At 43.3% G+C, this 22,659-nt stretch overlaps 1 protein-coding gene across 7 annotated transcripts in view; it reads right to left on the reverse strand.

Annotated features, from left to right (window-relative positions):
• LOC148030179 (uncharacterized) overlaps positions 1-22,659 on the reverse strand; it is a 159,257-nt gene that overhangs the window by 131,020 nt on the left and 5,578 nt on the right. For 3 of the 7 annotated variants that reach the window (XM_087686455.1, XM_087686456.1, XM_087686452.1), the window contains exon 2: positions 15,406-15,510. The exons of the other annotated variants lie outside the window; for them this stretch is intronic. The gene's annotated coding sequence lies outside the window, so the exon portion shown is untranslated. The remainder of the gene's footprint in view (positions 1-15,405; positions 15,511-22,659) is intronic. 7 annotated transcript variants of the gene reach the window in all.

Consider the following 22,659-nt stretch of genomic DNA (forward strand, 5'->3'; position numbering starts at 1 on the left):
TCATGGCTGACAGCAATGATAGCAGCAATCTTTTGCACATTAAAAAGCTTGAAGGTGCACACAACTTTGGTGCAGAAGAAACAAGTGAAGCCCATCAACACAAAATGAGTAAAATCAGAAACCATGGATCAAGAGGAGTGGGATGATTTAAATGAGCTTGCAAGCTCTACCATAGAGCTTTCAGTGTTAAACACTGTGCTTTTCACCTACTCTCAATACATTACCACTGCACTCATAGTGAGCTAGTTTTCTCTAGCAAGTGTGGATTGCATTTCCAACAGCTCGCACTCTTGGATTCTTCTTCAAAGCTTCCCCTACCCTCAAGAAACTCCACCTAATGGCTCCTATTAGCTTATGTATCTTGAATTCTCTGACTACTATTGATTACTTATATTGGATCACACATTTACTATCATGTACATACAAACAAATTTTAATTAAACATTTTTTTCATGTGGTACCTTAGTCCAAAACATTCTAAAGCACTTACTCACACACTTAATCTCTATATGTAGGAAAAACAATGCACTATTCATGTCTTGCCTACACGACCCTTAGGTGCTCTCTCACTTTGACTCACATTAAATAATGTTACCCTTAGTAACCCTTGACCCTCACCCACTATCCATTATTTTCCCTAACGCTAAACGTAGCCTTTCCTTACATTATATACTAACCCTCTATCCCTTATTTCTCCTAACCATAATCTTCGCCCTATATTCCTACCCTTTCCTCACATTATATACTAACATCTTAATACCTTAGAATCCCTTTTGGGGATACCCGACCTTTGTCGCTCATCATGATGCCTGAGGTAACCCCCCTAAACCCACTCGGTCGGCGCTACTCCTTTCCTCACATTATATACTAACATCTTAATACCTTAGAATCCCTTTTGGGGATACCCGACCTTTGTCGCTCATCATGATGCCTGAGGTAACCCCCCTAAACCCACTCGGTCGGCGCTACTCCTTGCTTGCAACGCACCTACTCCTACGATTTGCAGTTATAATAGCTGCTACTCTCATTGTGTTGGTGCATGGCCTTTTCTATTTTGTCTTGTTTCTTCTCAACTGCTCCACACATTGATGCTACCCTAGCAATACCAGTAAATTGTGTCACTGCTATTAACTTTGGCATCTACTTCCTACCTTTGCATTTCCCTTTTACCTAAGATTCTCTATGTCCTTTTCACAAATATGCAAGGCCCTAATAACTGGCACTTTCAACATGACTCGTGATGCCCTACTCCACGGCTGCTCTAACTTCATGAGAGATGTTTGACATAGCCACCATCTTGAATGCCCCCATATAGTTAGCTTCCCTCCACCATCTTGAATATTTATTTTATTAAATAATCAATTGAAATGCCCTTTTACGGATCAGAAGTTGGTTAGACTCATGCATAATCGTGGACATGCTATGATACTCATACCTAATATAATCCCCTAACTATCATTTGTTCACCATATGGGTTCGTATATCCACCCCACAAACGATCCTTATTGGCTGCCCATACACATTGTGATTTTTAATAAATTTGTATTGGTATTTTCATTGCCTTATCTATCTAGGATGTTATAATGAGCTTGTTTTGTCATTTCCCTCCTATTATTGTGTTGTATGCTTCATTCACATCTCCGACGGCATTAGAGAACTGTAGTTTCGCTCCCTCAACGACTGTCCTTCACATTCCAATGATTACTTCCATAGCCCACTGCCCAGAGGACTGCAGTTTACTCCCTTCACTGTGAAGATTTCCCACAAGTGCTGCTGCCTAATTCAAACAGGAGAGTGCAGCTATCTTTTGAGCATCGACTCCGCTATATGAGCTTTTCTTCTCATAGCATGATTTAGTGCATCCTCATCGAGTTCTTCTTGTGTTTCTAAATTTCTCTTCTCCCTCAATGTTCACTTTGTGCTCCTCCCCGTAAACCCTACTCACTCTCTGCACTGTCGCTTATTTTGACATGGTATCAGAGTATACTTGTTATTTTGACATGGCATTAAAGCATACCTGTTATTTTAACTTGCATTGGGAGCTGTGGCATGCTATATGACTACATCTAGCAAGCAGCATTGTATCGTGAGGGACCTTAAGGGCACTACAGATATGTGCATACGTTATGGTGGCCAAGACACAAGAATCGTAGAGTACTCTAACTCTAATTATGTAAGACATGCAGACAGTAAAAAGTCCACCTCTGGCTATGTCTTCACCTTTGCTAGAGGAGGTGTTTCTTAAATGTCCAAGGTGTAGAAATGCATGGACCTCTCTGCTACAAAGGCAGAGTATGTTGCAGGCACTAAGGCTTGCAAGAATGCTCTCTGGTTAGGCCGTCTGGTGGCAAACCTTGATATTACTGATGTGGTTCTTACACTGCATTCGGATTCTATGAGTGTTAATCAAATTGGCCAAAATCCGATCTTCCATGTGCTTTGTCACTATATCAAAGAGAACATTGAGAACAAGTCCATTATGCTTGTCAAGATCTCAACCAAACAAATTCTTACAAATTTTCGTACTTAAAGTTTCTCACCCATGATTTTGCCTTACTCCCCTCACCACTCTCTCACAACAACTGGTGAAGCCGATGGTGAAGCAATCTCTTCCTCCACTAATGATGGAACCTCAAGAGGCATTGGCTTGGGTGCCCAACCATTACCCAAATCTCCAAGAATGGAATAGTCAACACCCCCCTTCCCTGGAACCTCAAGAGACATTGGCTTGGGTGCCCAACTATTATCTCGATCTCCAAGAACGGAATGGTCGACACCCCCCCTCTAGAATTGGAAACTCCATCAATCGAACATCTCGACTCGTGTTTACCTCCCATGAAACAAGATCATAAATCCTGTGTCCCTATGAATGCAAACTATAACCCACGAATATCTATCTTTTAAAAGCCGACTCAATCTTATCCCTCTATTTCTTCGAGATGTGAACATAAGCATCACACGAATACCCTAAAATATGATACATCTAGCATCTGACCAAAGTAAGCCTCCAACAAGTGTCAGACCAACCACAATCGAGGTAGGGGATTGATTTAGGATGTGTACAGCAATGGCCATTGCTTCAACCCTTAAACATTGGGGTGCATGCCAATGCTGCATCATAGTCCGCGCCATCTCAATCACACTCTCATTCTTCGGCTCTAATATGCGATTCTCCTAAGATGCGTTCATATCGGTAAACTCCGGGTGAATGGCTCACCCCAATCTCTAGCAATCCACACACAAGTTGACCACGATCTACCTTCCCACGGCACTCGTAGTTCAAGTGGCCGAATCCAACATGTCGTAGCTCAATCTCAGTCTATAAAGAAAGAAGAAGAGAAGTAAAGGCTCATGAAATCCGCATCTTGTAGACTCCATTCTCCTTGCATCCTGCACAGAGAACCTGTTCAAGAATCTCCATCAAAAACTTGAAAGGAGTCCTTATCAAACTCGACTATAGAGCCAAAAACACAACCTTGCCCATCCAAACTTAGTTGCATATCACCTTTGCCTTTGATGAGGAAAGACTAAAGAGCCATCACCAATGAGAATTTGCACATGCATCAAAAACATACAAGCAATACCATCTGTCAAAGGAGTCATGTGGTAGGAAGCGCCACTATTCACAATCGACTCACGAGAGAGTAGGGCCATCATCGTGCATCAAAGGCTACCAGAGGAGCATCCTTAATCACCTCCAAATAGAGGATGGCGGCCAATGAAGGAGCACCCACCGCTCTCAAGTCCTTCGTAGTTTTCTTCTCCTTGGTGTCCTTCTTGTCCTTGTTGGAGTAGTCCTTCTTCCAATATCCTGTCTTGCCACAAATGTGACAAGTAGACTCGTTGGCTTTATCTTGTTTGGTCTTCTCGTCCTTTTTTTCTTGATGTGAGCTATCACGGCCCAAGCGCAAGAGAGAAATAGGAACAATCGGATGCGCACATTAAATTTGTCTCAATGTTCTTGTACCTTCGCTAACTCAACTTTCTCACAAGCAGAAGGCTTGGAGATATCACGGACTGTAGGATGGTTTATGCCTCAGTCATAAGCTCCGCCAAATCATAGGGCTCCAACATGGCAAGCATCATTACCCACAGGATGCAATAATTCCTCCCGTTGAGCTTCTAATTGGAAGGAAGAGCCGGTAACACAAGGCCCTTATGGTCCACATCAAGCTCGGAAGACATTGTCACCTAAATAACTTGCACAATAAACACAATTCCCTCTAACTCCCAACACACACCCTGCTAGGGCTTCCTTTGCTCCTCCTGAACTTGTTTCAACAGCCGAAGATAATGAAAACGCAAAAAATCTACACCAAAAAGCTGAAAACGCAGCCTATTCTCCTTCATAAACACTAAAAATGTGCAAAAAAACAGCAACTTTGCTCCTTCCCGTGCTTCACTTGTTCATCTCAACCTTGTGTTAATGTGCAGCCCTCCTACTCCCCCTCAAACATTGAAAGCGCAGCGTTGAAATCTCCCCTTCAGATCTGCCCATGATCAATCAGCCCTTTGATGCTACTTTGATACCATCTCAAAGCACGGTGAATGTGGAAGGGTATGCCCAAATTGAAAACAAATGGATACGGAGAGAGGAGGCAAAGAGAAAAAGACAGTAGAAAATCAGAAATCTACAGTGAATGAACGCTGAAATGAAGAAGGCAGACATGTACAAGGGCAGTGTATACATATGCTGGCTATATCTCTCCACCTACACCTAAAAAAGACAAGTGCCAAAGACCGAGAAGGGATTGGGCATAAATAGCCCAAAAAACGAATAAAAATAGCAAGTAACCCATTTTACCATTTAAAACACTGGCTGACTGTGCAAAATCTCCAGCAAAAATGCTGCGCACTGCCACGTGGCACCTACTAGCTCAAAAAAATAACTATACCAGCTAACAATCAGATTGGCTAGGCGAATTTGTCATCCAAGCAATCTTGAGCATTTATGAGCCCTTGAACTAGCATTATTAAATTAATTAATGCCTACTTCCTAATGTCACCCTTAACGTTAATGCCCAATAAAATATTCTACACCAAAATCTGACACCAAGTACCACCTAGTACCTCTCAAGTATAACTTATTACAACTTTTGCCTTTGACACCCACTGATTTCTCAAAGTCCTGTGCCCATCATTGTGAAATAATAAACTAGCACATTACATGTGAAACTCACATTTACACATTTGATTAACGCTTAATCAAATGCAAAGCAAAGCATCAAATTTTCACATCCTCATCATAAGATTGTTTAGTATACAATTAAATTATAACTTATGATTCTTTTCTACATGATTCTTGCATGTATGTTGTGGTTTCAAATGATTGGAATTTTAACAACAGTGCCATTGAGCATATTACTTCACAACGCAATTTCTCCGCTTTTGTTGAGTCTACCCCTAAGAGTAAGACTATCACGTGTACCGATAACTCCTCTTATCCTATTAAAGAAGTTAACGAGATTGTGTTGAATGCTACTACTGGTACTTTTGCACTCTCAGATATTTTCTTTGAGCTAGAGATAAAAAAGAATTAGTTATCAATTTATGCACTTGTCAAAATTGGCTTAATTGTCAAGGCAATTATCTAGACTTCGTGACTTTAGTCTTTCATTGATGATTACTCCAAGTATGCATGGGTATATTCTTTGAAAGCCAAGTCCAATGAATTTTTGTGCTTAAAACAGTTTGTATGTATAGCTAAAAATCTATCAGGATCTACAGTGGACATTCCGTTTTGGTCAAAGGAGGGAGTATATATCTAAAGAGCCTTATGCATTTCTAGAAAGTGTGTAGATATGGTTTAAAGCAAGCACCTTGGGCTTCATATGAGAAAATACATACATACTTGAATACACATGATTTTCAAAATAGTCCAACTGAGAGCGCCTTATATATCACACACGAGCATGATATGCCTCTAAAATCATTGTGATTCATATCAATGATATTCTACTCGCTAATCCTAGTGAGATATATCTTGTTTATTTTAAGGCTGAGAGAAATTTGACTTTTGGCGTATCAAATTTAGGCCTATGCATCATTATTTAGGCATTCACTTCAAGCACTCTAATAGGGGTATCACTTTCTATCGGACAAAGTATGTTGAGACATTATAACAAAGATTTGATCTTGAGGATTGCAAGCCTATTGCTACTCTGATGGAGATAAGTTCGAAGTTGAGCCTTTATAATACCAAAGACTACTTTGATGGCTTTTCCTATTAATAGGGTATTAGATGCTTGATTATATTGTGAGAGTGCGCAGCGAAAGAAGAACACGAACACAGAGGAGAGGAGAGAGGAAGCAGAGAATGAAGGAAGAAAGTCTGCACTGACTGAGATGAATGCTGAATACACTGGAATGGACAGAACAGTCCCTGCACGCAGCTCGGAGCGTCAGTGAGGGAACCAGGACAGACTGGAAGCAGAGGCAGCACCAATGCCGGAGACGGAGACGGAGGAAGCAGTGCTGTACCTGCAGAGAGTGAATGCTGGACTGACTGGGGGGGCTGCTATAAATAGCCCCCAGCCAGCAAACTGGCCGACCTGGCCAGATTTGGCCGACCAGCCAGATCTGGCAGACTATGGCCAGATCTGGTCCGACTGCCCAAAATAATGGGCAGTCAGCCCAGAAACAGCCCAGATTGGGCTGTAAAATGCCCAAGGCTGCATGCTGACTAAAGCATGCCTAAAAACACACTGACAGAGCTCCTCTGTCTCCTGTCAGACTCTGACAGGAGCTCACAACCAGGAGATGACAGACTGAGACTGAATAAGAGCAGGATAAGCTCTCGAACATAGTGATACTGAACCTCAATGTGCTTCGTACAAGCATGAAACACCGGGTTCTTGGCCAGAGCAAGAGAACTCTGGTTATCCACGCGCAGCTCTGTAGGTCCGGTCTGGGAAAAGCCAATCTCCGCGAGTAAGCGACGAAGCCAAACTACCTCCATAGCGGTCGAACATAGGGCCCGATACTCAGCCTCTGTAGAAGAAAGTGCCACAGTAGGCTGCTTCTTGCTGCTCCAAGAGACAGCACCAGATCCAAGGGTGAAAGCATAACCTGTAGTGGATCGTCGCGAATCCACATCACCTGCCCAATCAGAATCACTCCATCCAGAAAGGGTAATCCCATCTCCATACATGATCCCAAAGGATCGAGTCCCCTGCAAATAGCGAAGAGCCCGCAAGGCCGCCTGCCAGTGATCCTGGGTAGGAGCCTGCATAAAGGAAGACAATAAAGCCACCACAAAAGAGATATCCGGCCGAGTGTGAAGCAGCCAGATAAGAGAGCCGACAAGGCACCTGTAACGGGTGGGATCGGTAAGAGGAACTCCAGCTGTCAAAAGCTTGGACTCAGGTCCATAGGGCATGAAATAGGCCGACACTCAGCCATATCAAACTCCGAAAGAAGCTCGGAGATGTACCTGTGCTGCGAGATAAAAATGCCCTGTGCCATCTGATAGATCTCCAGACCTAGAAAGAAGTGAAGGATCCCTAGATCCGTCATGTCAAACTCCTGCTGTAGAATGGACCGTGTATGCTCCACCTGCTGAGTGTCGCTCCCTGTAATGATAAGATCATCCACATACAAGATGAGGAACACCGAAAGAGAATCCACAACCCGTAAGTAGAGGTTGGGATCATAAGCGGAGCGTGCAAAGCCACTCTGTAGAAAGAAGCGGTCAATCCGCTGGTACCAAGCACGAGGAGCCTGCTTTAGGCCATAAAGAGCCTTCCGCAGCCTGTAGACATGATCCTCCTTCCCCTGCACAAGAAAACCAGGAGGCTGTGAAACATAAATCTCCTCCTCAAGAACGCCATTCAAAAAAGCAGACTTGACGTCCATCTGATAGACAGGCCAACGGTGGTGAGCAGCAAGAGCCAAAAGCACTCGGATGGTAGACATCCTAGCTGTAGGAGCAAAAGTCTCAAAGTAATCCAACCCTGCACGCTGGGCAAAACCCTTGGCAACAAGCCTAGCTTTGTGCTTGTCCAAGGAGCCATCTGCAAGATATTTGGTCTTAAAGACCTATTTCACACCAATCACCTTCCGTTTCGCGGGACGCAGTACAAGCTCCCACGTATGATTTCGCTCGATGGAGTCGAGCTCGGCCTGCATAGCCTGTCTCCAAATATCCTGTGCAAGAGCCTCCTCCACAGTGGAAGGCTCGGAATCCTGAAGAATCTGTGACATAAGAGCATAGTTCACACATAGTGAACTGTCCCGCTGGGCCTGTAAACGGGCTGAACGATGTGGACCTGTAGAAGAAGCAGAAAAGTGAGTAACACCTGAATCCTGCATGAGCCGGCGATACCATAAAGGAATCCTGAAAGACTCCTGCTGCTGTGAGGGAGACCGGGGGATCTCCGGAACCTGTAAAGCACCCAAATCGGAGAGGGACTCCCCCTCACCGAGGGAAGGTAGATCCTCCGTATCTGAAGAAGGCTGTATATCCCGTGAAGATCCCGAAGAGGCGGTAGAAGAGCTCGTAGTAGACGAAGGCACATCCACCAAAGGGGAGAGGGAAGCCGAAGGAGGAGGAATAGGGGGGGTGCTAAGAGGCATCCTAGAAGGAAGTGAAGGAAGAGAAGGGGGGGGGGGGGGGGGGGGGGGGGGATCCGTCAATGATGAAGAAACATCTGAAATAGAACCATCAATCGGATCCTCAGAGGCCGAAGCCTCATCAAAGATCACATCTCTGCTCACCTCAACCTGCCGCGTCGTCGGGTGGAAGAGCCGATATCCCTTCGTGGTCGTACTATAACCAACGAAGATAAGCCGTCTTGACTTAGAGTCAAACTTCGTCTTCCTCTTCTTCTTGTCCACATGGACAAAAGCATCGCACCCAAAGATGCGAAAATGGGACACGGAAGGCTTCTTCCCAAAGAAAGCCTCATACGGAGTCATGTCCTGTAATGCCGAAGTCGGAAAGCGGTTGCGTATATGCACCGCTGTAGCCACCGCCTCACCCCAAAGGAAATGAGGAAGACTCCTATGCTCCAGCATAAATCGGGCCATCTCAATCATGGTCCGATTCGCACGCTCCACCACACCATTCTCTGATGGTGTGTTCGGATGGGAATACTCCACCCGAATACCATGATCCCTGCAAAACTGAGAGAAAAGGTGAGAAGTGAACTCTCCACCGTGATCAGCTCGAACACCACGAACCTTGGAAGTTGTTTGGGTCTCCACAAACACCTGCCACTCACAAAAACGGGAGTATGCCTCGCTCTTGTACTCCAAGAAATAAGGCCACACATAACGACTAAAGTCGTCCACAATCAGCATCAAATACTTGGCCTTCCCAAGGGAGGCCGTGCCCATAGGTCCGCAAAGGTCGATATGTACCAACTCAAGCGGAGAAGAAGCCCGCCTAGAAGCAACCTGCGGGTGAGGCTGCCGGTGCTGCTTGCCCCTCAAGCAGCTAGGGCACAAAGTGTAAAGAGGAGGGAAATCAGGAAGTCCCTCCACCATCTTCCTCCTAGAAGCCCGGCGAAGAGAATCGAGGTTCAAATGACCATAGGGTGGATTATGGATAGCCTTCGGGCGGATTATGGATTATCCTACGGGCTGGATTTTATGGATGTATTCCAAAGATAAGTAAGATAACCTGTTAAAAAGGAACCTATTTGGCACTATTTTTCTATGTCAAGTGCTAAGATTATGTGAAGGAACGAGTGTCTAACTGGCTAATTAAGGAAGCTGCTTGAAGCATGTCCAACTAAATATGGTAGGTAATTAGACAACTAAAGCAACCCTGAGGAAAGTGTGCTGGATGTGGCCATGGGTCCGTCTTACGGATGGGTGGTCCTGGTAGGCCAAGAACTTTTCTCAAACGAAATGGACAACAGGTTTGCTCGAAGGAAACGAACAGCAAGGAAAGTTGACCTAGAATCTAGGTTACTAAAACCTGATTTATGTTGTTTTAGGGGAATGGAATGGGACTATGCCTTATGGGTAGAGAGGTCGAGCTTTGCAACCCTCTCATTTCCCATTCTCCTTGAACTAAGTGCAGCATGAATCCGCTTTGACCCTGACGTTTCTGCGTAAAGTAGTTCGCCTGGGGTTCAACGCTAGTCGTTCTAGGAGTTTGACCACTAGGAAGACCCTGATTTAGGTCGGTCCGAAGTGGGAATAGCCGAAATACTTCATCATCGCAGATGCGCCTTCGCCACAGTGGTTGGTACTCATATCGGGGCACGGACTGAGGCACTTCAAAAACTTTATTCTGCCAGTATTCTGCATCCTTGGTGCCCCAAAGGGTGGGATTCTTTTCTCTTTTCTTTAGCCACTATTGGCTTAGTCGGCTTCCGACATTGATCACCTCATCCACTATTTGGGTGGGAAGAACTCTGCACAGGGCATTGGGGATGAGGAAGTTGAAGGTGAAGAGTTGCTTCTCCTGTTCCTGTCTCTCCCAGAGTATGAGCTCCGCATGAAAACTGGGAGGCATAGGGTTAGCTCTTAACCTTTGTATGGCTTCTTCCACCAGTTTCCTCCCCTTCTCCCTCAGGATGGTATTCCTCTCCACATATGCATCTAATACCGAGCATGCCAGAGCAGCCCAAGCTCATGGGAAGTCCGCGCAGCCAAGGCTGTGAGCGTATAAAGCCCACCCTCCTGTGTACCTGTCCAAAGAGCATCACCTGTAGAAGCATCCTCCACTGTGACTACATCCTGAGTAAAAATGACTCGGGTACCTAACTGAGTAAGACCATGCACAGATAATAGGTTAAAACCCAAATCAGGCACATAGAGAACTTTGGCGGAGGAAGACCGCCTGTCAGAAAACATAGGTAAAGTCCCCACTCCATGAACAGGAACCGTAGAATTGTCACCAATGGTGACTGTACCCCCTCTGGAACGATGATCCTGAAGCCAATCCTGACGGAAGGTCATATGTGAAGATGCCCCACTGTCGACGAGCCAAGGCTTCTCCTGTGTGGTAAAAGCTAGGGCAGTGTCTTCCTCAACAAAGAGATGCACAAACGCAAATTCTGTTGTGGCGGGGGCCGCCTTCGAGTCCTTCTCCTTAGGCTTCAAATGGGGATACTTCTGCCAACACTTCTCCTCGGGATGAGTGCCCTTCCCACAATGGGGACACTTGGGCTTCTTCTCCTTCGCATCCTTCTTGTCCTCCTCCTTCTTGTCCTTGGCCTTCTCCTTCTTTTGTTTCTTCTTCTTGCCACCACCTATGGAAGCCGTAAATGCCTTGGTGGAGCCACTGGCTCCCACCTCTTTGAGTCGCTCGTCATGCTCCAAGACAAGCGGGGAAAGCTCCTCCCATAGGAGAGTCTCACGGGTCCTCGAAGTGATGAGGCTGGTGTAGAAGACATCATAACGGGGTGATAGCAACTGAGTCAACAGAATCATCGCCATATCCTCAGACGATATCAGACGACCAAGAGAGGCTAGCTCGCCTCGCATATCCTCCATCTTCGTGATGTGCTCCTTCATGGAAGAAGAACCATCAAGACTGAGCATCCGCAACTTCTTCTCCAGGGAAATCTTGTGGGCAAATGTCTTGTGCTGATACAAAGACGCAAGCTTTGTCCATACTTCCGCCGCGGTCTTTAACCTATGAACATGTACAAGAACAGAATCATGGAGACTCATAAAAAGAAAGGAACGGGCTTGAGAGTTGAGCCTATCCCATAAGGCTGCACGGTCCATAGAGGTGCCATCGGACGAATTCACGGGGGGTCGGTCGATGGGCGAAGAAACAAGCTCCCAAAGATCAAAGGTATCAAGGATGCAAGCCACCTTGCATGACCATAGGGAATAGTTGGAACCATCCAACTTGTCTTCCTTCGGAAAGGAAGGGAGAATCGGCACCTGGATAGAGGGAATCAAGGAAGGCATCCACACATCTGATGCAGTCTTCACTGAAGAAACCTTCGCAGTAGATGGAACCCTCTGAGATGCATGGACTGAAGAAGGACGAGTGCGAGGAGGGTCTTCCCGATGTCGAACTTCACGATAGTCCCACCTCCGCTCAGAGGAATGATAAGAAAGAAGCTCATCCTCTGAGTCTTCAAAGCCTGAAAACTGGTAAGACATCTTCCAATCTGCAAAATACCAAAGAAAGTTGTGCCGCTAACGAAATAGGACCAGCAATGTGGTCACCAACCACCAAGACGCAGGCAGAGAGTGCCTACAAACACCTGGATCTGCAAAACGCAAATAGATCTGATGTCGAACACCAGAATCGAGACCACCAGCACCGGGAACAAGCCCAGACAGAGGTCGCCTGCAGGAAAGGAGCAGCCGGGGGTAGAAGCGACCTGCAGAGCAGCAAAACGCAGGCTGTAGGAAGGTCGCCTTGCAGCAGAAGAGGTTGCCTGGCAGCAAACGCAGGGTTGCTGCGTCACTGGATGATGTGGCAGCCCCTGTGTACAGCAAACGCAAACTGTACAGCCTCCTGATGCAGTCGCCTGGCTGGGATGGACCTGTTGGCAGCCGCCTGAAGCAATCGCCTGGCTGTTGTGGAACTGTGGGCAGCAGCGGTAAGGTATTTCTCTCGTCCTCCGTGCTCTCAATCAGGCGATGATACCATGTGAGAGTGCGCAACGAAAGAAGAACACGAACACAGAGGAGAGGAGAGAGGAAGCAGAGAATGAAGGAAGAAAGTCTGCACTGACTGAGATGAATGCTGAATACACTGGAATGGACAGAACAGTCCCTGCACGCAGCTCGGAGCGTCAGTGAGGGAACCAGGACAGACTGGACGCAGAGGCAGCACCAATGCCGGAGACGGAGACGGAGGAAGCAGTGCTGTACCTGCAGAGAGTGAATGCTGGACTGACTGGGGGGGCTGCTATAAATAGCCCCCAGCCAGCAAACTGGCCGACCTGGCCAGATTTGGCCGACCAGCCAGATCTGGCCGACTATGGCCAGATCTGGTCCGACTGCCCAAAATAATGGGCAGTCAGCCCAGAAACAGCCCAGATTGGGCTGTAAAATGCCCAAGGCTGCATGCTGACTAAAGCAGCCTAAAAACACACTGACAGAGCTCCTCTGTCTCCTGTTAGACTCTGACAGGAGCTCACAACCAGGAGATGACAGACTGAGACTGAATAAGAGCAGGCTAACATATATATGCATTATGAGACCTGCTATTGTTTAGAGGCCATCTCACAAATGAGCAAGCTTATGTATAGCCCAACCAGCATGCATTGGTAGCACTAAAGTATATGTTTCGCTATTTGAGTGATAGTTGGCACCCTAGGCAATTTTATCCCAACGGGAGATCACTACCACTAGATTTACATGCTTTTGGGAATTATCATTGGATTGGATATTACAACACTCATGTACCCACAAATGATTGTGAAGCTAAGTACAAGGTAACTTTCACAGCTATGGTCAAGTGTGTTTGACTCAAAGATCTTTTCATTGATTTGGGTGTTGGAAATTCATCTGCTACCACAATCTTCACTAATAGGTCGGACCACATTGGCAAATGCATCTGCCACGAAACCCAATGTTCCATGCTCGTACTAAGCACATTGAGGTGCATTATCATTATATCAAGGAGAGACACTCTACAACACAAATCACTTGTCTATGTGCCAACACAAGGCAACCTTGTAGATCTTTTCACAAAGACTTTGCCTTGTGAGAAGTTCAAAGCTTTTCACAAAGATTAGCTTATTTCCCTTTATGGATTGATCATAGGCCACTAGACTTCGCACTTCCCTATATATGAGTGCCTACTCTTATTCATTGCATCACTCCTAAGGGATTTTATTACCAAAGATAGTGATGCACACGAACATAGTTAAACTTGCCAGGATGCTTTTTTCCTCTCTAGAATATCCTTTTTCCCTGGCCTTCTCTATAAGGCTACTTTACTCCAGGGTACAGTTAGTCTTGTAAATCTCCTACTTTGACACCTCTCAATACACGTTCAAGCTTTTCCTCCTCCAAAATATATGCACGCATTTCTGTTGTCACAAGAATGAGAAATGAACTTCTAAACTTCATAATTTAGTTAAACTTCATGAAGCTTTTTAATTAAAATGAACTTTCATTCCGATACCCCTAGCTCTTGGCATGGTGACCATTGAATTGACAATGAAAGATTTCATATTGGGACATGAGGTGGATAAGTGTACAGGCCATGTGGTACATGTTCAAGGCTAAAGAAACAAGATGCAATGTAAAACTTTCATTAAATTCAAAGTTTACACCTTGAAATTGAGTTACATTTAAAGTTTTACCCAGTAAGTAGCTCACTTAGGGCACTTGAGTTGTTAATTAAGCAGACCCTAAGCTAAAGTTTCACCCAGTGAGTAACTCACTTATGAATAACAACTAAGTCATTAATTAGCTCTTAATAAAAAACATGAGGATTAACAAGCAGCTGATTACTCATTTAAAAAGCTTATCTTGCTATTTGGCACTGCTTCTCTCTCATTTTTTGAGAAACCCAAGTTTCAAGAGGCACTCTTATCTTTCTTACTGCAAAGAATTCCAAATTTCGGTCATGGAATGAGCTTACAACATAGAGATGGACTATGGACAACAACCATTTTTTTTTCTCTTAGCATGAAGATTCCATTGGGCAGCCTCGTAACTCCATATACAACAACCCTAGTGCACTTTCTGGGCAATTTTGTCACGAAGAAAGTAATATTCTCATAGTTTCATCGCAAGAAATCCCTCTATTTATGAGAAGAATAATGTGGGACTACGTGGGGACTATACAAGAGAGTTATCTTAGCAAATGCTCCGCAAAATGAGATTCAAATGGTTGTTAGCATTTTTAGGATTTGGTAGGCTAAAGTGTTCATTCGCTGTTTTCAACACTCCACAACTAGTTGCAAACCAACAATCAAAGCGTCAAGGCCATTGTGCACCCATGGATTAGTTATGTGGCGAGAAATCGTTGAAATATAGCCATTTGTTACCAATTTTGAGCATATTTCAATAGTCTACACATCTTTGAGCCCTTTGGTTTCCGATCTTCCACTTTGTAACACAATCTCCCTCCCCAAATGTACCTGTCTATCCTTCAATCCCTCTCCTAGCATCTTCATTTTACTTTTTGTTGAGCCCATTTCTTAGACTCCCCCGATGTGCTTCCAATTCGACAATTTTCACCTATGCCACCTACTCCCCTTTTTCAACCATCCAAGCCATCTTTACAACTTAATATGTAAGCTCATATGGATATGTTGCATTTTTACAAGATAATTGTATCGTGCAACCCTGTTTATTTATCTTTACTATATGCTAATCCGTAGTCCTCCTATAATTTAAGCAATGGTTAATAGACACCTCAATAAAACTGAAAGTAACTATCATTACCTGTTTGCATATTTTAAGAAAAGCGAAAACATTTCGAGATACAAGTTGGTGATAATGTTTGAATACTTGAATGAAAAATACCTTTCAAGAACAAAGTCGTTATTCTGCAAACACGTCTGGATATCGCATGCCTCACGACTACAAGGTTGCTTACTTTTTGGCATTTATGAAGTTGGTTACCAAAACCTGAAGATAGATTTTTTAAGAGACGCATGGTTACTCAAAAAAAAACTGGCATAGAAAAGAACAATAATAATAATAATAATAATAATAACAACAACAACACATAGAGGCCTCATTATTTCTCCTATAAGCAACAAAAAAAACATATTAACAATATTTTCAAAACAACAAATTACCAAAAAGAAAAAACTCCCTTCGATGTGTGTGTAGAGCACGCTCATCATCAATCAGCCTTGATTGAAGAAACACAAAATTCGAAGACAAAGACCTAGGTATAGAAATAATAAACAAAAGTCTTGAGAGTTTACATGAACTTTTGTTGAATGAATTAGGCCTTTGCAAAGGAGACTTCGATATTCACCCAAGAACTATCTTTAAGAGTCATCTTCAATTTGTAGGCTTTGAAAGTCTTTTTAAAAAAATAGAAACAAGTTTTTAAAAATCCCGTAGAATAAATAATCCCAAATAATATGAATCCTTTGTATGAATAGAATAATAGTTGCATCTTCCATAGTGCACCAAAATAGCCCTTTAGAATATCCCACAAGGTAGAATTTACTACATGCGAACATAATCTTGTTACTTAACAGCAAGAGCATTGAGCTTGTCAAGGTACATGCCGATGATAACCTTACAAACCTTCTCACGAAGGGTCTTTCAACAGAGCAACTTGCTCCTCACCGCGAAATGATGAAGGCAAGATAGTATATGTGTATTTCACGTTTGTACAAACATAGACCTAGCTGATTCTTTCCTCTACCTTCGCATACGTTGCCTTTAGGTGGGAGGTTGTTGGAAATAAAGGGTCACCATGCCTTTTACGATGTTCGGGTGTGCACGCACCCTTACACAAGGCGCTTGGCTGATTTCATTGCGGTCAACACGCACCTCTTCAAGATCTCCGACTCCCACCCGTGGCTTTGATACCATGTGAGAGTGCGCAAGGAAAAGACAAAAGTGAACACGGAGAGGAGAAGACAAAGAGAGAACCCAAAAGAGAGAAGGAACAATATGACTGCAATGGCTGAAGGTACAAGGCTGCAACAGTCAGCCCCAACATGCAACTCTACGCATCAATGTAGGTGCTAGACGATAGTAGGGGAATGAGAGAATGAGGAGGGCTAACTATCATGAAGGATCAATGATGGATGATGAGAGTGGGAGAGCAGGCCGCCTATATAGGCAAAAAATGGGGAAACCCTAAATAGGGTCGAAACCCTAAAAATGGCCAAAATTGCCCAAAAAGAAACGCACTAATGTGCCTTCCATCTAAAGTGTCAAAAAGCGCATAAAATGACAAACAGATACAATGTCACAGCTCCTAATGTCCTCATCTAACTCAAATTGAGACTCACAGGTAGGAGATGACCACACAAGACACACATCACTGCTAACAGAAACTTATAGAACCACTCATCGTTTAATGAAACTTTTGGTAATTTACTCTTTTCGGGCTTAAAGAACTAATGAATGGGTAATGAATTTTTAGCTCAACAGCTATTGTCTATGTCTTTACATGTGTAACTCACCTAATAATGGCAAGATACTTGTACTAATAGAATTGTGCTAACACCACTCAATGCAAAGCCAGCATATGCAACTATAAAATAGCGCCCCCCCCCCCCATATATATATATATATATATATATATATATATATATATATATATATATATATATATATATATATATATATATATATTGGAATAGTGATATAGTCTTAAGAGACCTATGCCTACGAATGCCTAATACCTTGTCTCTTTTATAACATGAACCAAATGGGCCACATGACTTCAAAAGCACTCTTTTGGTCCACAGCAACAAAGGTAAGCGAAAAAAAAAAATGCCTTCGTCATCTCCAAACTCACATGCATCACTGGCTTAGAAATTTCGAGTGGGCAAACTTATGCTATGGAAGGCCACTTAAGACTGATAGCATGGGTCCATTAACCATCCCATAGTAATCTATCCCCTTAGCCATGCAGGAAGTCATGTACTGGACTATTACTTCTTGACTCTTTATACACTCTAGTTGTCATAAAGCAGCAGATTCAAAGATATGTCAAAATTGATCTACTCGTGGCCACTTTTCAAATTAACTTTGCAATATTAACCCTTTAAGGCTGGAGCATTTCTCCCACTTCAAGGATTGGCTTCTCTTTAAGGAGAACCGATTGGGCCGGCAATTGAAGACCTTGCGCTCCGACAAGGGTGGTGAATTTGTTTCTCATGAGTTTGCTCGTTTTTGTGCAGATAGAGGCATTCACCAGGAGTTTACTAACACCAACACTCCTCAAGAAAATGGCATTCTTGAGCGAAAGAACCGAACTGTGATCGAGATGGCGCGCACCATGATGGAGCACCGACAGACACCTCAGTTTCTTGTGCCCGTGTATATATCTGCATATCTTTGTATACAGCACACCTTATACAGTAGATCTTCATCTTCCACTCTCTTTCTCTCTCTTCTCTCTGTGTTCACTCTCTCTCTCAGTCTTGGTCCCACACTTCCGCATCGCTCCACTCTGACAAGGTTGCCTACCTTAGTGATGGGCAGCTCAATTATGTAGTGGATCTCATTTTGATGTGTTCCTTATGGTTATGATTCATGTGTGTACATTGCAACCAGTTGAAGTGGTTGGAATTTCAGACATGCAAAGTGCATGAGTATGGTTAAGCAATAGGTGCACATATTGTTTGACAATGGTGCCAACATGCATTTCTTGTTGGGAATAAAGGACCAGACATGCTCGGGTGTAAACACACCCTTGCACTTGTACTTTAGTCCTTTACATATAACTATCAAAAACGTAAAGAGTGGTGCATCTTTTCGTAACCACACATCAGCCAGTACTCTCTACTATACTTTTTTTTTTTCATAAAAGTTTCTACTACTCTCTCTCTCTCTCTCTCTCTCTCTCTCTCTCTCTCTCTCTCTCTCTCTCTCTCTCTCCCCGCAATCGCCATTGCCTAACATTGAACTTTCATTGTTCCTCAACCACCACAAACTAGTATTACAGATGAAGGTTGCATTCTTGAAGGTTGTAGGTCAGAGTCATATTGCACACCCTCAGTACTGGTCAAGTGTCCCAACAGTCAACACGGAAGACAGGTGAGGCAGGCCAAACAAGCCCTCGAAGCAGTGAAACAAGTCGTCCAAATGGTAGTGTGGAAAGTCATCAACGGGCAGGTAGGTCGGGCCAGCATGGAACAAGTCGTTCCGCACGGCAGGTCAACACGGACACGGGATTCAACGAGGACGGGCAATCAACCGTCGCCCGTCAAACCCTTTCTTTTTTTAAAGGAAATCTTTTTTTTTCATCAAAGGTTTATCCTTTCTTTGAAATTTGCGAGCCTTCATACGCACACAAGCATAGTCAAACGAATCTCAGAGATTGGGCATGCTTTCAAGCCCATAATTTGGGGATTTTGGTGTACGCAAGAGATTTTACTCCTCAAAGTTAACTTTCAGCATTTTTTTTTACACTCGGTCTCAAAAATTGAGGCTTTTCACACATGTACAAAAACTGCAATGGGACAGGTGCAATTCTTTGAATTTTGACACATTGGACCCCATACAATTTGAGGCTTTTGCTTAAATTTTAAAACATTGGAGCCCATACAAATCTGGGCTTTTGCTAAAATTTGCAAAACTTGGGTTAAATCTAGTCTTGATATGTACTTGCAATGCAGTTTCTATGCAAATTCAGTACATAGAACCCCGGATAAATTTGGGACTTTTGCAAAATCTGTGAAATTTTGGCAAAATTGGCTTGTGCAATCCATTCGCGAGTTATGTTTGATGTCATTTGAGTTCTTTGAGGAGAGAAATTTTGGGGGTTTTGACCATGAGAGTCAAATTGGTAACCGTGAATGCATTTGGAGTACAAATTGCACCTAAATTTTGGGGCTTTCTATTGTAACTGATGTATTGGCCCATGATACAGTTGCACTTGCTTGTGGTGTGCTATAGCACACATTTTGTACATCTGAATATTAATTTGCAGATCTGAAATTTCTGCAATTACTTTCACTTTCAATGCAGGTTGGTACTTACTTTGTACCTTGGTCCTTTGAGTGACATCTGGGCTCACATTTGTTGACCTTTGAGTCACCTTTGAGCTATAAATCATGGTTGACAGCAGTGATAGCAGCAATCTTTTGCACATTAAGAAGCTTGAAGGTATACACAACTTTGCTATATGGCAAAAGCAGTGCTATAATGTCTTGGTGCAGAAGAAACAAGTGAAGCCCATCAAAACAAAAGGAGTAAAACCAGCAACCATAAATCGAGAGGAGTGGGATGATTTAGATGAGCTTGCAAGCTCTACCATAGAGCTTTCAGTGTTAAACACTTTGCTTTTCACCTAGTCTCAATACATTGCCACTGCACTCATAGTGAGCTAGTTTTCTCTAGCAAGTGTGGATTGCATTTCCAACAGCTCGCACTCTTGGATTCGTCTTCAAATCTTACACCACCCTCAAAAAACTCACCCTAATGGCTCCTATTACCTTATGTATCTTAAATTCTCTGACTATTATTGATTACTTATATTGGATCACACATTTACTATCATAAGCATACAAACAAATTGTAATTGAACATTTTTTTCATATGGTACCTTAGTCCAAAACATTCTAAAGCACTTACTCACACACTTAATCTCTATATGTAGGAAAAACAATGAACTATTCATGTCTTGCCTACACCACCCTTAGGTGCTCTCTCACTTTGACTCAAATTAAATAATGTTACCCTTAGTAACCCTTGACCCTCACCCTCTATCCATTATTTTCCCTAACGCTAAACGTAGCCTTTCCTCACATTATATACTAACCCTCTATCCCTTATTTTTCCTTACCATAACCTTCGCCCTATATTCCTACCCTTTCCTCACATTATATACTAAAATCTCTAATACCTTAGAATCCCTTTTGGGGATACCCGACCTTTGTCGCTCATCATGATGCCTGACGTAACCCCCCTAAACCCACTCCGTCGGCACTACTCCTTGCCTGCAAGGCACCTACTCCTACGATTTGCAGTTATAATAGCTGCTACTCTCATTGTGTTGGTGCATGGCCTTTTTCATTTTGTCTGGTTTCTTCTCATCTGCTCCACATGTTGATGCTACCCTAGCAATACCAATAAATTGTGTAACTGCTATTGACTTTGGCATCTACTTCCTACCTTTGCATTTCCCTTTTACCTAAGATTCTCTATGCCCTTTTCACAAATATGCAAGACCCTAATAACTGGCACTTTCAACATGACTCGTGATGCCCTACTCCACGGCTGCTCTAACTTCATGAGAGATGTTTGACATAGCCACCATTTTGAATGCCCCCATATAGTTAGCTTCCCTCCACCATCCTGAATATTTATTTTATTAAATAATCAATTGAAATTCCCTTTTACGGATCAAAAATTGGTCAGACTCGTGCATAATTGTGGACATGCTATGATGCTCATACCTAATATAATCCCCTAACTATCATTTGTTCACCATATGGGTTCGTATATCCACCCTACAAATGATCCTTATTGGCTGCCCATACACATTGTGATTTTTAATAAATTTGTATTGGAATTTTCATTGCCTTATCTATCTAGGATGTTATAATGAGCTTGTTTTGTCATTTCCCTCCTGTTATTGTGTTGTATGTTTCATTCACATCTCCAACGGCATTAGAGAACTGCATTTTCGCTCCCTCAACGAGTGTCCTTCACATTCCCGTGATTATTTCCATAGCCCACTGCCCAAAGGACTACGTTTTGCTCCCTTCACTGTGCAAATTTCCCACCAGTGCTGCTACCTAATTCAAACATGACAGTGCAGTTATCTTTTGAGCTTCGACTCCACTATATGAGCTTTTCTTCTCATAGCACGATTCAGTGCATCCTCATCGAGTTCTTCTGTTTCTGAATTTCTCTTCTCCCTCAATGTTTGTCGTACACGCTTTGTGTTCCTCCCCGTAAAACCTACTCACTCTTTGCACTGTCACTTATTTTGACATTGTATCAAAGTATACCTGTTATTTTAACAAGGCATTAAAGCATACCTGTTATTATAACTTGCAGTGGCAGTTGTGTCATGCTATATGGTTACACCTAGCAAGCAGCATTGGGATGCCGTGAAGGGTATTAGAAGGGACCTTAAGGGCACTAAAGATATGTGCATATGTTATGGTGACCAAGATACAAGAGTCATAGGATACTCTAACTCTAATTATGCAAGACATATAGACAGTAAAAAGTCCACCTCTGGCTATGTCTTCACCTTTGCTAGAGGTGGTGTTTCTTAAATGTCTAGGGTGCAGAAATGCCTCGCCCTCTCTACTACAAAGGCAAAGTATGTTGCAGCCATTGAGCCTTGCAAGAATGCTCTCTGGTTAGGCCGTCTAGTGGAAAACCTTGGTTCCTACACTACATTCGGATTCTATGAGTGCTATTCAATTCGCCAAGAATCCGATCTTCCATGTGCTTTGTCACTATATCAAAGAGAGCATTGAGAACAAGTCCATTGAGCTTGTCAAGATCCCAACTAAACAAATTCATACAAATTTTCTTATTTAAAGTCTCTTGTGCAATATTTTGCCTTACTCCCCTCACCACTCTGCATCTAATAAAGTCTCTGAAACATCCATTGGTGCCACCACATTTGGTGAAGCCAACGGTGAAGCAATCTCCTCCTCCACTAATGATGGAACCTCAAGAGGCATTGGCTTGGGTGCCCAACCATTACCCAAATCTCCAAGAACGGAATAGTCAACACCCCCCTTCCCTAGAACCTCAAGAGACATTGGCTTGGGTGCCCAACTATTATCTAGATCTCCAAGAACGGAATGGTCGACACCCCCCTCTAGAATTGGAAACTCCATCAATCGAACATCTCGACTCGTGTTTACCTCCCATGAAACAAGATCATAAATCCTGTGTCCCTATGAATGCAAACTATAACCCACGAACACCTATCTTTTGAAAGCCGACTCAATCTTATCCCTCTATTTCTTTGGGATGTGAACATAGACATCACACATGAATACCCTAAAATATGATACATCTAGCTTCTCACTAAAGTAAGCCTCCAACAAGTGTCAGACCAACCACAATCGAGATAGGGAATTGATTTAGCATGTGGACAGCAATGGC

This window comes from Lygodium microphyllum, chromosome 10 (genome assembly GCF_053477565.2).
Source record: "Lygodium microphyllum isolate KBCC chromosome 10, Lygodium_microphyllum_v1.1.10, whole genome shotgun sequence".
Taxonomy (NCBI): Eukaryota; Viridiplantae; Streptophyta; class Polypodiopsida; order Schizaeales; family Lygodiaceae; genus Lygodium; species Lygodium microphyllum.